Raw genomic sequence first — 16,482 nt, 5'->3', positions numbered from 1 at the left:
TGTTATTCTACATGATAAGGCTAGTGTGGTTTTTTCAAGTTGGTCAGATCATTTCTCTGCCAGGTTAGACTTCTGCCATTTCAAATTCCTCCAAATGTATATTAAGATAACCAATATAATATTCATTACAACACAACATAGTCCTTGGAAACACTAATGAGAAAATGAAGGCATAAGATTTCAAGGATATACACACAATGAAACAGCCACACAAAAGAAAAGAGATGATGCGAATGAGCACCAGAGAAAACACACACCATGGAGGCATTGCAGCAACTGAATATGGAACAGTGTGCAAACAGACTTCAATTCACTCATGCATTTCTCATGAAGCTGTGGAGGATATGTCCCAAGTGCTCATTCAGGCAGAGGCTGGAGGATATGGGTTCCCTTGAGAATATGTAGGAGTCACTGACGAGGTAGTGTGCATTCCAGGCATGCGCCTCAGCTGCAGCCTTCCTCTCCTACTCACGACGGGATTTGTGCTCTTCGTCTCGATGATTGCCCTCCGGAGAGCTGTGTGGAACAAGCTCACAGCCTTTGCTCCTGGCTTCTTCCTGTCTTCTGAATCCAAATGTGCCTTCCTTCCCACTGTTTCTCTCTCTTCTTTCCTGCAGTTTATCAGGCGGTTTCCTTTCCCACAACATTCCTGTAAACACCCAGTGTAGCATACGTTTTATGTCAAATACACAACCCTGTAAAAACTCAAAAGGTTAAGGCTGTTGTTGGTGTTGGCCAAACAGTATAACCTTTGCCAGCGCTGTTTATTGCCTCATCAGAAAAACACTGCTTGTGTCCACCCATTGTGTTCATTGGTCCCTAAAGACTGATAAACAAATCAGCACTGTCCACTAACTAAAGATAAATGAGGCTTCTTAGACTACAAATTCTTTCTGTTGGCTATGTGGACATCCCAATATATCATGCCTTTTTTATTATGAGGCTATTGTTGTTAATTTTTCATCTTTATCCGGCTGCTGAGAAAAGCTTGACATATTGTTTTCCAGGTGTAATCAGGTTCTTATGTACTCAGTTATCTTTTCATACTTGAAAGAGTTTATTAACCCAAAGATAATGGAGTAGGCAGCTACTATTAACAGCAAGAATGAACTCTGTGAGCCACCTGCATCAGAATTGCTTCTGTGGTTATCAAAAATGAAGATTGCTCATCAATAAAAGGTATCTAAATAAATTGAGATGCATCCCCATAATGGAACACTAGCAGTAAAAATACCCAAGCAACTGATACATAGAATGCAAATGATGAATTTGACAAAGATGATGCTGAGAGATAGGAATTGAACTCATAGAAATGATCGATGAATATTAATTCCTAGAAGAGGCAAAATCAACTCATAGTAATGGAAATCAGAGTTGTAGTTGACAGTGGAAGCCAGTCATAAATGGGAATGATCATGAAGAGTGTTTTCTGAATGATGATATGCATCCATGAAAACTAAATTAAAGGAACAAGATCTTACTTAATATTTTGTGGTATGTGCACTGCATTGCACATTTGTGTTATGTGTGCTTAAAGGCTCAGTTATTTACCCATTTTAAAAGAAGGGAAAGATATGAGAGAGAGAGAGAGAGAGAGAGAGAGAGAGAGAGAGAGAGAGAGAGAGAGAGAGAGAGAGATCTTTCAGTTAAGATTCACTCCCTGAAAAGGCACAGCAACCAAATCTGGGAGAGGAAACCTGATTCTTGGCATCCTACAAGGAAGGTAGCAGTTCAAGTGAACAAATCTTCCTCTTCTGATTTCTCAGGGGCATCTGCATGAAGCCCCCTCAGAAATGAGACATCTGGGACACCTACCGCTACTCCAGTATGGGATGGCAGCATTGTAAGTGGCGGCTTAATGTGTTGTGCCACATGCTTTCACTGTGTTGCAATTTCTGACACTGCTGTTTCATGACTCCCAGCTTCGGTCCTTCCTGCCTCAGCCACTTGTGGGCATTTGGGATGTGAGCCAGCGCATGGAAGCTCTCAACTAAACAGCAACAAAATGAACAGCTCTCAAATAAACAGAAACAAAAAGAATGCTTTTTTAAAATGTTGATTCTGGTATCCCCAACCACCTAAGCATTTGCATATATACATATGTGTATATATACATACTTTTTGAATAGTTTTGATTTATAAAAGGTCTTATAGACAAAATCCCAGCAGGAACAGCCTCACCCACTCCCATGTCAACATTTCCTGTTACCATGGTGCTTTTGTCACAACTAGTGAATGAGTTTGCAAACAGTGGTTTTAACTAACACTATAGCTTATTTGGAATTGTCTGATTTTTTCCCTTTAGGTGTTCTTTCTATTACTGCTCCAAGACACTGCTCTCCAGGATACCACATAATATTTTTTAAAAAAAGATTTATTTGTTTTTGTTGGAAAGGCAGATTTACAAAGAGGAAAAACAGAGAGAAAGATCTTCAACCCACTAGTGCATTCCTTAAGTGGTTGCAATGGCCAGAGCTGAGCCAATCCAAAGCCAGGAGCCAGGAGCTTTTTCCAGTCTCCCATGTGAGTATAGGATCCCAATGCTTTGGGCCATTCTCAACTGCTTTCCCAGGCCACAAATAAGGAGCTGAATGGAAAGTGGAACAGCCAGGACATGAAGCAACACCCATAGAGGATCCCAGCACATGCAAGGCAAGGATTTAGCCACTGAGCCATCACAATGTGCCAACCACACTGCATTTAATCATTGTGTCTCTTTTAGGGTCTCCTAGCTGTGACAGGCATCGTACTATTTGTGATCTTGACACTTCTGTGAAGACATGACCAGCTATGTTGCACAATGTCTTTCCATGGAGGTTTGCTGGATGATTTTCTCATGATGAGACTGGTGTTGTGGAGTTTGAGCAGAAAGGATGCTAGATTTTTTTTTTTTTTTAGGATACTATTCCGTGGGCTCAGGGATTTCCCCTTCCACCCTCCCCAGAAGATGCTATTTTGACTTAGTCTTCTCTCCTTAAACTTGTAATACCTTCTGCTTTTCCCCTCATCTCCTTTTCAACTCATGAGTTGGCTTGTCAACACTGAGAAAGCAGAAGTGGCTAGCTAAGGATTCTCAGTCTCCCATGATATCCACCTACATTAGTCCTCAGCATACCCACTCTGAATGCCAAAACACCAGTCATGCTTTCGCCCTCGAGACCAACTCATCTACTTAGTGAACCTGTACATCAGTCTGCTCAAGGTTGTTGCTCCTGCCTCCATCTATTTTTCTCCATTTCATCTTTTTTTAAACTCGAGACATATTTTGGTTACTACATATTTGTGATGGGTCTTCAAAACTTTCATGAAATGTCAGTTAAAGAATTTGCATGGACTTCAAATGGTTTTGTGTCAAATAGTTATTCTTCATTTTATGTCCTCTCATGCAGGTGGTTTTGGCGACATCTCCACTTAATTTTTGCTGTGCTCCATAGTTCCTCCCCCATTTCTCTGCTCTACATAGAAGCATTTTCATACTCAGTTTGTCTTTCTTCTCTTGTCCTGTCTTTTTAATCCAGGTCTTTCCAGACTTACATACTTGCTACTCAAAAACCCTAGCCGGGGGAGAACAATCTTTGAACCATAATATTGGATGTTTACTTATCAGATAACCAGATAGCAATTCAGAATAATCTTAGGTGATGTTTGTGTTTGGATTAATCGGATTTTCAAATTGCTACAACTAAAATACCTGTGAGCAGCTTCCTGGGAAGGAAAAAGCCAAATCTTACCTGAAAGTTATGGAAGTTGACTGTTTAAGAGCAGCCATCCCATTAGCATGGGCATCTAGACACAGCAGAACATGCATGCAAAGAATGAGCACACGGAGACCAGGCAAGCAGAGGGGAAGCTAAACCAAATGCAGTTTAAATAAGCAACTATTTTTACGAATCACTTTCCAGGGGCAAGCCCAGCATTTTCTATATGTGCTCACTGAGCCTACCTCATGGACATCACAATTGAACCAAACGTCTTCCATCCATCTCTTCACCTGTACTATAGAAGTTTTGGATATAAGTGCCTCAAATCATAACAGAATTTGCAAAGATTTCATTTCTCACCCTTCATGGCACAAATTTCGTTTTGTCTATACTGCACTGGCTATTCCTTCTTCGCCTCCTTCGACAATTTCTCTGCATCTCCAGCATTGAAACGTTTCCATCCTCTAACCAGGTGCTCTCCTTCTTCCAGCTTTAAAGAGCAATGCCAGCTTGAAAATTCCAAATTCGTATTTCTTACCTAAACCTCTACCGGGAACTGCTGATTCACATCTTCTTGTCTTGACATCTCCGTCTAGATCTACCTGATAGACAGCTGCAAAAGAAAAATAGGACCAGCTCAGTTCAAAGGGCAAAAGAAGACTTTACTGGAGACTTGCAGCCGGTTGAACTTGGCTCTGTGAGACAAAAGACAGAAGAGTTTTTAGGGACTGCCTGAGCTGAGCTAGTGTGAGGGCAATGATAGACTAACATTAAGGAAGCCCCGGTCCATATGACTAGGGCCCTGTTTTGAACATTAGGGCTTGTTGTTTATTTGTTTATTTTTATTTATTTGTGAAGCAGAGAGAGAGGGTGAGAGAAGAAAGGGTGTGACACACCTGCCAGTTCCTTCCCCAGGTACCAGTCACTAGTGGGATTAAGCAGAGGTTGACACTAGGTGTCAGGAACTTGCTCCTTGTATCCTGTGTGGGAATCAGGGACTTGTTCACTTGAACTATCATCTCTCAGGAGTCAGAAACCAGAGTCATCAATCAAACCCAAGTGTCTGGATGTGGGGTGCAAGCATCTTAACTGTGTCTTATCTGCTAGGTTAAATGTCTGCTCCCAATTGGTGTTTCTGGGAATTTCAATTCCTGCAAACCCACACAGATAGGCAGATTGGGTGGCATCTTTCTTAACGATGATAAATCAAACTGACCCTTTCCAGAGGTCAGGTACAGCCAGACAGATGTTTCTTTCATGTGCAGCAACTAGGGCTAAGCCAGCCTGTCACAAGGAGCCAGGAACCCAGTAAGGAGTCTCCCATGTGGGTGCCTGGAATTGAAGAACTTGAACCATCACCACTGCCTACCCAGGTGCCCACGAACAGGAAGCTACAAGCAGGAGCCAGGACCAAAAATAAGATACCCTGATACAGCATAGGAACTAGCCCAAGAGGGGACTTAACCATTGTACTAACACCCACCCTTAAAATAAATACTCTTTACAAATACAAGATTAGGGCTTAGAGTGGAAAATCAGAGTCTAAAATTTAGTCAAGCTGAGGAAAATTTTTAAGGAATTTATAATCATTTCTCAACCTTAACAGGAACAGACATGAACTCCTGATTTTCTTGCATCCTCAAACCCTCTGCTACTCCATGCTTGTCTTCTTCAAACTAGTAGCAGTTGCATACTTCCAGTTGTTCAGTCCAAAAACAGTATTGACAATTTTTTTTAATCTTATTTACCAAGGAAAGAAAAAGGGAGAGAGAGAGAGGGAGGAAATCTTCCATCCACTGGTTCACTCTTCCAAGGCCCACAACCACGGCTGAGTCAGGCCAAGGCCAGGACTCAGAACTGCAACCAGTGGCCCAGGGATGTGCGTCATCAACTGCTTCCTCTCAGGGTGTGTGCAGCAACAGGGAACCAGACAGAAATGGACGTGGACTTTGAATGAAGACTTCTAAGTGGAATCTCACATGTTCAGCCCCACTGTGGGGCAATCTTCAAAGTCAACAAGGAACCTCTCTGTGCCATTCAATCCTGATCTGTGCCCCTCACATCTGACTCCTCAAAAACATAAGGGCACATTTGGAAATTAGTGTGAACATGCCATAAAAACGGTATGCTTGTTTTTATGCAATAACATTGACATTCCAGCATGATTCTTTTCATGTAGATATTTTCCAGGAACTTTTGGAGGTATTCCATGATGTCTCCCAGTTTTCAACCACCCTTTTTCACCCGACCACACAGTCCAAGCAACCAAAATTACCCAGTGAACTATCAAATCAGTTTCCAAATTGCACTTCCTGTAGTTGATAGGTTAAACTGTCTGGTTTTCATTTCCCTGCAATCTATGGCCAGTAAAGTGCCATATCTGATATAAGACCAGGGCGTGGGGGAGGCAAGGGTTTGAGGATGGAAGTAAGTCACTGTCTCCTCCTATTTGAGTTTTCTCTAAGCTCATGCAATCTCATAATACAAGAACCCCAATTTGTTTTCTTTTGTAGCCCTGTGCTTATCTGAGTTTTGATTGTGTTTGCTCATTTGTTTATTTTCTCTCTCCAATTAAAATGTATAATCTTCGAGAACTAGGACTTCATATATGGTTGCTTACAACTGAATGTTTGCCAGGAACAAAATATACAATAAATATTTGTAAGATAAATGAGTGAACTCCCTGTCTGATGCCAATGCTTACAAATGCCTATTTACCTCCACAAACATTTGTCACAATCTTCAGTAAATCCCAACTCATACTCTGCATAAGTTCTCTCAACGCTGGCCTTGATTATACTCAAAGATTTAGCCATCAACACATTTGGTTAATCTGGTGACTCACAATTCTTCGTCTTGAAATGAATCAACTTCCCAACTCAGCAATTCAGTTTTCTGGATAAAAATACTTGATTTTTCATTTCTCCCCATCCCATTCACCAGCTGCACCCATCTTTGCCTTGATTATCATCTCTAGTTTCTTACTCTTCTGTCCCATTTGAGCACCATCTTCCAGAATGGGTTCTATAACCTGTCATTTTGGTAACACTTCGATTTATTTATCTTTCAGTGGACATTTAACTTGCCACCTTTTCAAACCCTTGTACTGTGTCTACCATCCTGTATGATACTCATATCCCACATGAGTCCCAGATATTCCCCTTACTATCCAGTTCCCTGCCAATGTGCTAGGAAAGCAGTGGAGCATGGCCCAAGTGCTTGGACCCCCACCACCAACCTGAAACACAAGAATGAAGTTCTGGCCTCAGGCAACAGCCTGGCACAGTCACTCAGTCACTCTTTTTTTTTTTTTTTTTTTGACACTTTACAGAATGAACCAGAATATGTAACATTGGATTTTTATTCCTCTTATTTTATCCCCCCTTCTGTCTCAGCAAATCTTTAATAAATAAACAGATACGATTTTTTAAGGATATATTTAATTTTATTGCAAGGTCAGATACACAGAGAGGAGAAGATACAGAAAGGAAGATCTTTCATCCAATGACTCACACCCCAACTGACCACAACAGCCAGAGCTGCGCCTACCAGAATCCAAGAGGTAGGAACTTCTTCCAGGATGCAGGGTCCCAAGGCATTCTAGTTTGCTTTCCTAGGCCACAAGCAGGAACCTGAATGGAAAGTGGGGTTACTAGAATTAGAACCAGTATGCATATGGGTTCCCAGAGCATTCAAGGTGAGAACTTTAGCCACTATGCCTCTGTGCCAGGCCCAAATAAGATATGGTTTAAAACAAACATTTGTTGCATCTGTTCTAATTCCTATACTAGTTACATACTAATTTGATTTCTATTAATACTCAGAATTCTCATCTAGCCATTTTATTACTTCCCAGTAATCCTTCTGTTCACACATCTCACACATCAAGGATTCTTTTGTCATGGTTTCCATTTTCTGTGGATACCATCATGCACTGCCTGAGGTCATTCCCGTGTTCCTCTAAATATTCAGACAGTGTTTCTGTCTACTACACTCAATAGGCAGCTTCCTAATTTACTTTCCATAATGGTTGCCTGATATGAGATTCTCAACATTCTTCCCTAGTATCTAAAGAATCATTCCTTCTTTAACTTCAATATTCAAAGAACTGTATTTTCATTGTTAGTGTAAAATTCTTCCTGCAAACACATGAATTATTTCCTGTATCTAATTCATCAACTCTGTCCCTCTGTTCTTAGCTGATCATGACCTTCCTCATCCCACAGTAGCCATTTTTTATTTGTCTCTCTTGATTATTTGGAAATTTCTAAGGAGAAAAGGAAGTCTTTTCCCCAAGGTAGAGGTGTCACTCTAAATATTGAATGAATGAATGTCACTGAGGCTTGGGAAAGATTTTGGTGTTGGAGGAAGGAAACTACATGGAAATTGACATGTCTTTATCTTATTGTTATTATAGGAAAATGGTTTCTTTTTACAAGTTGGTGATCATGGAGGTTATGATGAGGCACTTCTTAACCAAAACTTTCATATTCTGTGGCAACCTTCGCAAAGCATTCTGAAGACAAGAGCTGGTTTGTGATCTGAGTAAGGGCACCTTTGACCTTAGTTCAGAGCCTAGGTGAATGATTAATGGAATCCTTTCTCTCTATTTTTATTCTTACTATTTTATTGAATTTCCATGGAGTCCAACTTCATCTATCAGCTGACTTTTCTGGAAGAGTCTTAGAAAATCCATCCTAGGAGTTTTGGATTCCTTCAGTTCACCTGAAAGAGATAGAGGGAGAGCAGTTGTGAAATTGTACTATGCAATCTGATTTTCCATTTAGTATTCTTTAAGCCTACAAATACATCATGTTTTTTAAAAGATACCATTTGTATTGATTTGCTAGAGTTGCCTGCATTTTAAACATTGAAACAAAGACCTGAATTTCATAGAGACTTTTGTTTTGGCAGCTCCTGGAGAACTCCTTGTTATTGTCAAACTTGTTGAGGTCCTTTTCTACTTTTTCTGTTCTCATGACTTTTAGGTCTTGTATCAAAGTTAGCAAAAACATTTCATTTTTTAAAAAATTTTAAAACATCTTCTTCATTTTTTTTTCACTTAGATACATCACCAGTATCTGTCCAGCTTTCTCTGAAAGAAGAGGTTTCTCATTTTAGAGTGCCTCTTTGAGTTACAATTTTATGTAATAAAGGAATAAATTATTGGAAGTTTTGGCAGAGAAATTCTATGTGTATCTCTTGCAGAAATTAGGCATGTTTAGGTAGGAAGACAAGGGCAGTAGACTCAGGAGACCAGTTTCACTTCTTGTTTGGTCACTAAGGCTCTGTTGAAATTTAACAAATAAAACAATGCTTTCTAAAGAAACAGTGAATAATAACCCTGAACTTCATTGATCATCTAAAGTACACTAGAGTCCAATGGTTATGCACATCCCAAATGCAGAAACTTACAAATATTACCTGATGGGAAAGGGGTCTTCCCAGATATGACTAGATTAAAGATCTTCAGCTAGGGAGAAAATTTGTGGTTGTATGTATGGGTGCTAAATACAGTTTCTCTCTCTCTCTCTCTCTCTCTCTCTCTCTCTCTCTCTCTCTCTCTCTCTCAGAGGGAGAGGAAGATAAAATTGACATATGCAACATTTATAAGTAGGAAATTCCAATAAGTTAAAAAGAAGACATGAAAGGAAGAATGGTGGTCCTGGTAACAACTTACTCTAGGCTCAAAATTAACTTCAGACTTGTGACTTCCAAAGCTGTGAGGGAATACATTTTTGTGTCATTTAGCAATCAATTTATATTATATTGAAATAACTAGATGAGCATAAGGTATATGCAAAGTCCTTATTTATGTAGAGATAGAGGCTCCATTTCACAAAATTGTTATTACAGCAAGTCACAGAATTGGTGGGAAGACTGTGTTAGAATTTGTATGTTCTGGCCCATCAATTTAGGGAAATTTCTACTCACTTTTACCACCACTAATATTTACATTTTATTTAGGCAGGAATGGAAGAAAATCTGCCTCTTTCCACTAGGAATAGTTCTAGTGTGACAACCATTCTCTGTCAACTATCTCAATTTCCACTTAACTGGATTCATACTGAGCAAAGATACAGTGACATCTAACTCCTACTAAGGAACTTGAGGTGTCTACGTTCAAAGATTCATATATGGTGTTCCCCATTCTTGTTCCCCCAAAACTAAGAGAGGATCTAGAACAGTGAATATACATGCCCAAATGACTGACATTATAATTGTCAATGTACCCATTTCCTCTTCAGGAAAGAATGATTGTGGTGATGTCCCTGGGGCTCAAAGTTGCTGACTTACTGTGGAGAGCCAGAAATTACCAACTGTTTCTAGGAATCATTAAATTTTGAAATGTTTACCTTTATTGCGATTCTGGTATGCCTCCAGAGAGTATCCAGGGACACTGCCCTCTTTTATCGGCTATAATCATTGAGTTACTCTGGCCCAACTTTTTTCTGGGAAGCTCTTGCAAACTTCTCATTTCATCTTCTCTTTCTCTCCACTTTACCGTGTTTTACACTGCGAATAACATTCACATTTGATTATAAACAGATATATGTTTGTCATTAAGTATTGAATATACCAACAAGGTCTGTTGGAATCTCCCTGCCTTTTCTGTCTCCTCCACCTAAAATATACACATATGTTTAAGTTTAAATATCTAAGATTTAATATATTGAAAACAATACTATTGACATGCATTTTGCAAAGACATATTCTCCATAAAACACCATGATCAGTTTTTTTCTTAAAGAAAAAACTACTTATCATTGTATCCATAAGAAAACCCAAGAAAGTTGAATGATTAGCTCAAAGTCACACAGGTGAACCATGGCAATGTTGTTATGGGGACTTAAATCTCCGAAAGTCACATTCATCAAGATTGTTTTTAGGTGTCACATCCTTACCAAGTTGAACATAACCCTTCTCAGAAACTTTTTATTATATTAAAAACATAAACTTCTCAGGAACTTTTTGTTATATTAAAAACATAAACTAAATGACTGGCCCAAGATCTCAAAAATGTAAATAGCCGAGTTTTATCTTGTTTGTGCTACCTTGGTTATGACCTTATCGCAAAAATAACTTACTGTGATTAAAATTAAAGAGAAATCAAAAACCCTGCAGAAAATATTGTATCAACATTCATTTAAAAATAAATAAATAAAAGCAGATTGGCATTCACTGGTTCATTCCCCAAATGTCTTTAACAACCAATACTGAATGAGGCTGGAACTAGGATTGCAGAACTCAGTCTGGATTCTTGCCTATGTGGCAGGGATCCAAAGACTTGAGCCTCCACCCGCTGCTTCCCTTTATGCTACTTCCAACCAGGAGTGGGACTGGGGTCCAAACCCAAACACTGTTCAATGGGATTTCAATGTCCCTGTTGGCTTCCTAACCAGTAAGCCAAATATTGACCCCCTACTTAGTGTCCTTTACTGATCACTTTTGATAGGTTTTTTTACAGCATTCACATTTAGTCAAGACAGACACATTCAGACGTACTTGTCTTTACTAAACATGATATTATACTTTACATACACTTATAAACAAATTTTGTTTCATAAAATTTATCATTCAGTGCTGTTTTGTAACTACTACAAAGTTAGTTTCATAACACCTCACTCAATGTAGAGGACGCGGCTACGTATAGTGCTGCTACCTACACAGGACCGTCAACACACCACTTCACACCAGTGTTGCAATTGCTTGCTTTGTTGTTGTAAAGCTTGTTAGTTCCATGTAATCTTACTTATCTGTTTTTGCCATCATGAACAGTGCTGTTCGTGTCACATTTATGAATTCACTGCCAAGGCTAATATCAGTAAGATTTTCCCTTACTTATGCTGTGAATTTTAGTCGGGGATATTACAGTTAAATCTTTCATTCATTTTAACTTTATTTTTGTGTTGGTACCATGTAAGGGTTCAGTGTTAGTATGTCACACAGGAATTCTAGTTTTCTCAATGCTAGTGTTTAATGAAATGTTTCTTTCTTTTATGTAAATTTTTAATAGCTTTGTGGAAAAATAATTAGCTGTAAATGCCTGAGTTGATGGCTGGGCTTTCCATTCTGTCCCATTGGTCTATATTACTTAAACCTTATAATATATTTTAAAATCAAAACTAAAAAGGGATAAATTTCTCTTTGTTAAAATTGATTTACTATTTATGTTACTTGTGGTTGAATGTGAATTTGAGAATTGTTTCTATATCTACAAAAAATAGTGTCATTGGAACTTGATTAAGATTTCTTTCCTGTGATATGGACATGTTAACAAAACTAAACTTTCTAACCCACAAATATGAATTGTCTTTGCATTTATTTCTTGGTGACTTACTTTCATCAGCACTTTGTATATCTTAAAATATCAAATTTTTACTTTCTTATTGTTTATTTCTATCTAGTTTATTGTCTTTGGGGCAATATAAAATAGCATTGCTTTTGCAGTTTCTTTTTCAAATAACTTGCTGATAATATTTAGAGGTACAGGGCCCGGTGGCATGGCCTAGTGGCTAAAGTCCTCTCTTTGAACGCCCTGGATCCCATATGGGCACCAGTTCTAATCCAGGCAGCCCCACTTCCCATCCAGCTCCCTGCTTGTGTCTTGGGAAGGCAGTCGAGGACGGCCCAAAGCCTTGGGACCCTGCACCCGCATGGGAGACCAAGAGGAGGTTCCTGACCCCTGGCTTCGGATGGGCGCAGCACCGGCCATTGCGGTCACTTGGGGAGTCAGTCATTGGACAGAAGATCTTCCTCTCTTTATATCTGACTCTGTGAAAAATTAAATAAATCTTTTTTAAAAAAAGTAGAAGTACAATCCTCTTGTTGATTTTATATCCTGTAATTCTACTAGCAACTGTTTCTAACAGCTTTGGTGGCGCCCTCAGGGTTTTTTCTAGATTAGATCATATCATCTGCATCAGAGTAATTTTACCTTTCCTTCCTCTTTTTTTTTTTTTGCCACTGCCATTCTCGTTATCACACCGGACACTCAGGAGTGGAGTTGGTGTTCTGTCTTGTTCAAGGTTCCTGAGCAGAGGCAAGCATCTTTTCAAATGTTTTTAAGGAAACTCCACCTTTCTCTCATTCCAACGTCAGTGATCACATTACGCTTTCAAAATTTAGGTGTAAGATCTGTTCCTTTTCTTTTTTTTTTTTTATGATGCATTTTATTTTTATGGGAAAAGGCAGATTTACAAAGAGAAGGAGAAACAAAGAGAAAGATCTTTTATTTGCTGATGAACTCCCCAAGGGGCCACCATTGACTGGAGCTGAGCCAATCTGAAGCCAGGAACCAGGAGCTTCTTCCAGATCTCCCACACTAGTGCAGGGTCCCAAAGCTTTGGGCTATCCTGGACTGCTTTCCTAGGCCATCCTCAGAGAGATGGATGGGAAGTGGAACAGCTGGGACATGAATTAGCATTCATATGGGATCCCAGCAGATGCAAGGCAAGGACTTTAACCACTAGGCTACTGTGCTAGGCTCTGGGTATAAGATCTGAACCTGGAAAATGAGCAGAATAAACAGAGGTCTTCTCGACACTGATTCCAGGCTATGGCTTTTTTGACTCTGACATCAAAAGCACAGGCAAGAAAAACAAAAATAAATGCATGGAACTTTCTGAGACTAAAGTTCTTCTGTACATCAAAAGAAACACTTACCTGAGAGAAGGGAGAAAGAGCAGAACTGAAGAAAATAGTTGCAAATCATCTCTCTGAGAAGGGGTTAATACACAAATTACAAAGGGAAGTTTGACCAGCAACAACTGCACAAACACACAAATAGAAGCTGAGCAACCACACAAACAACAACAAAACTAAATGAATATTTGTGCAAAGAAAAAATATAAATGGTCATTAAGTACGTGAAAAATGCTCAATACCACTAGCCATCAGAGGTACATAAATTAAGATGGCAATGAGATACCATCTCACAGCTGTTAGAATGACTTATAAAAACGGACCAAAAAAGAATATATACAATATATCGAAAATATAGACAGAGAAATTGTATATATTGCTCTCAGTCCCCTGTTCACTGTGACACTATTCATTAGCCAAGACATTGAATCAAACTGTGTCGACTAATGGTTGAATCTATTAAAAAATATAGTAAGAGAAAAGTTCCATTGCATACATGTGATGATGTGCTATCCAGCCTATAAGAAAGCAATCCTGTGCTCGCTTCGGCGGCACATGTACTAAAATTGGAACGATACAGAGAAGATTAGCATGGCCCCTGCGCAAGGATGACATGCAAAAAAGTAATCCTGTGATTAAAGGCCACGTGGATAAATCCAATGGAAATTACATTAAGCAAAAATAAGTCATGCATAGAGAGTCAAATACTGCATCTGTTACTTATAAGTGGAAGCTAAAATTTGAGTTCACAGAAGGCAGAGAGTAAAAGCCTGGTTGCCAGGAGCCAGAGACTGGCAGAGAGGATCACATGGATCAAAGGCTACCAAGCTTCCATTACACAAGACGAATGATATCTCACAAGTACAGCATAGGGCCAGCATCGTGGCTCATGACTTGGGCTACTGCAAACAACGCCAGCATCTCATACCACTCCCAGTCCCAGATGCTCTGCTTATAATCCAGCTCTCTGCTAATGTGCTTGGGAAGCAGCAGAAGATGGCGCAATTGCTTGGGCCTCTGACATCTACGTGGAGACCTGGATGGAGTTCCTGGCTCTCGCTCTAGGCCTGACCCAACCCCAGCCATACTGTCATTTGGAAATTGATCCAGCGGATGAAGATCTCCTTCTCTGTCTCTTTTCTCTCTTTTACTCTGCCTTTCAAATAAATCTCTTTTGAAAAAATTACTAACTATAGTTAATAATATTGTATCATATATTTGAAATTTGATAAAATAGATTCTAAATGTTGTCAGATACAAAACATGTAACAATGTGAAATAATAAGTATTATTTAGCTTGACTGTGATCCATATTTCACAATGTATACATATATTAACATATCTCTTTATACAATATAAACGTATTTAATCCTTTTCAGTAAATCTGACTTTAAGAAATGCAAACGCAAAAACAGAAGACATAATGAGATGTGAGAAATGACTGTCTGGAGGACCCATAAAACATATGGGAAAGAAAACACAGCTGAATAAACGTATAAGCAGGAGAAAAAAATCATTTAGATACTGCAAAAAACAATATTTTTTGCTGAACAAGAGAACTTAAGTGCAATATGCAATATATCACAGAACTGGGACCTCCTTTCACTCTTCTTCATTGTGATCATATAATCATCTCAGAATTTCAATTTATTTTTATCATTCCCTTGCCTTAGTTCCACAAGAGACTAATAGCAATTCCATGCAGTAAATGTAAAATTTTTGATGAATAAAGGTGCAATATTTTTAGCCCAATTACTAAATCTAAAATCTAAAATTTAGATATCAACACAGTTGTTTTCTGTCTACTCAACTGTTTCTTTTTCTGCATTAAATTATCAATGTACTAACTTGTAGGTGATTATAGAAGATGTTAACTGATCGTTAAAGAGAAAGCTCATTCAAATGTTAAAGTTACTATGACATCTCAAAGTTGCTCCTCATCAAAATTTAAATGCACAGCGTCATTATCAGTTTCATTTCTATAAAAATAAATAAAATCACAGAAGATAAGTTGGAGAGAGCCAAAAAGGAATGTACCTTATAAAGGATGCTTTTTCTTGCTTCACACTCTTCTATAATTAGTGTGTTCTATGTGGGAAGAGTGTTGCTAAAAATTGTAAACACATCCTAAGGATATACTTACTTGTTTCAAACTATAGAGTTGAAATTCTTCAGTTTCCTATTGCTCAGTTTTGATCTCCCCTGCAGTTTCAGTCCACATGATTGCTCAGTGCAGCCGCCTTAAGCTCAGTGTCTGTCTTGACCCCAGGACATAGAGATGTGAAGAATACGAGTCCATACTCAAGCCAATTTTGCTGCCTGGCTCTAATTTTATCTCTGGTTTTACCTTCTTCCCAGATGAAGTCAGTTTTATCTCCAATATGACAATCAATGACTTTTGTGTATCTTGTGCTTCAGCCCCTTATCTTGACATCCCCAATGGTCTTCTGTATCACTGTCCATGATCTTCTTCCTAGAAAATGAGCATCTTGCTCCAAGGCCAGGTTAATGACCGATGGCTTCCTTCGGCTATTAACCTTGGAGATACTGCCTGTCCAACAGTGTGTTCCACTGGTCTGAATTCCCACTACGTGCTCTCTTTCCTGCCAAAAACTTCTGTGCAGTTTGACATCTTCCCAGGGTCCACCGCCAGAATTCTGAAATCACATTGAGACTACCGAAATAGATCTACAACTAGATTGTTGACCAGTTCATCCAGTCATTCATCCATCATTCCATCTATACAGAGAAGATTCTAAAAATGCATCTTTGTGCCTGAAATTTTATTGGAATATTAGGGAGCATAAGCTTAAGGAACTAAAGGAAGACTTTGTGAATACAATAGCTGTATTTGAGAGCAGGAATATCATTAACCAGAGGATAGGCAGAGAAATTATTCTGAAGAAAGAAAATGGAATTATTAAGTATCTAGAATATACTGAGCCCCTTTTGACAGAACATGCTATCCAGGGACCAGCAGTACTAGTTTTAACTGTATTGCCGAATTTTAATTTTTCATCTGTTCACTATTTAATGAAACCCTGAATTCCACTAAGATCCCCAAATGATTATTGAACACTTGAAATTTAGTGGGCACATTTTTTCAAGACTGTAGATAAAAACATTTGGTAAATAT

At 38.8% G+C, this 16,482-nt stretch overlaps 1 pseudogene; it reads left to right on the top strand.

The window, feature by feature from the left end:
- Positions 1-13,882: 13,882 nt before the first annotated feature.
- Positions 13,883-13,983, top strand: LOC118758191 (U6 spliceosomal RNA; annotated as a pseudogene).
- Positions 13,984-16,482: the final 2,499 nt, after the last annotated feature.

This window comes from Ochotona princeps, chromosome 20 (assembly GCF_030435755.1).
Source record: "Ochotona princeps isolate mOchPri1 chromosome 20, mOchPri1.hap1, whole genome shotgun sequence".
Classification (NCBI taxonomy): Eukaryota; Metazoa; Chordata; class Mammalia; order Lagomorpha; family Ochotonidae; genus Ochotona; species Ochotona princeps.
This window is presented reverse-complemented; position numbering and strand designations above follow the sequence as displayed.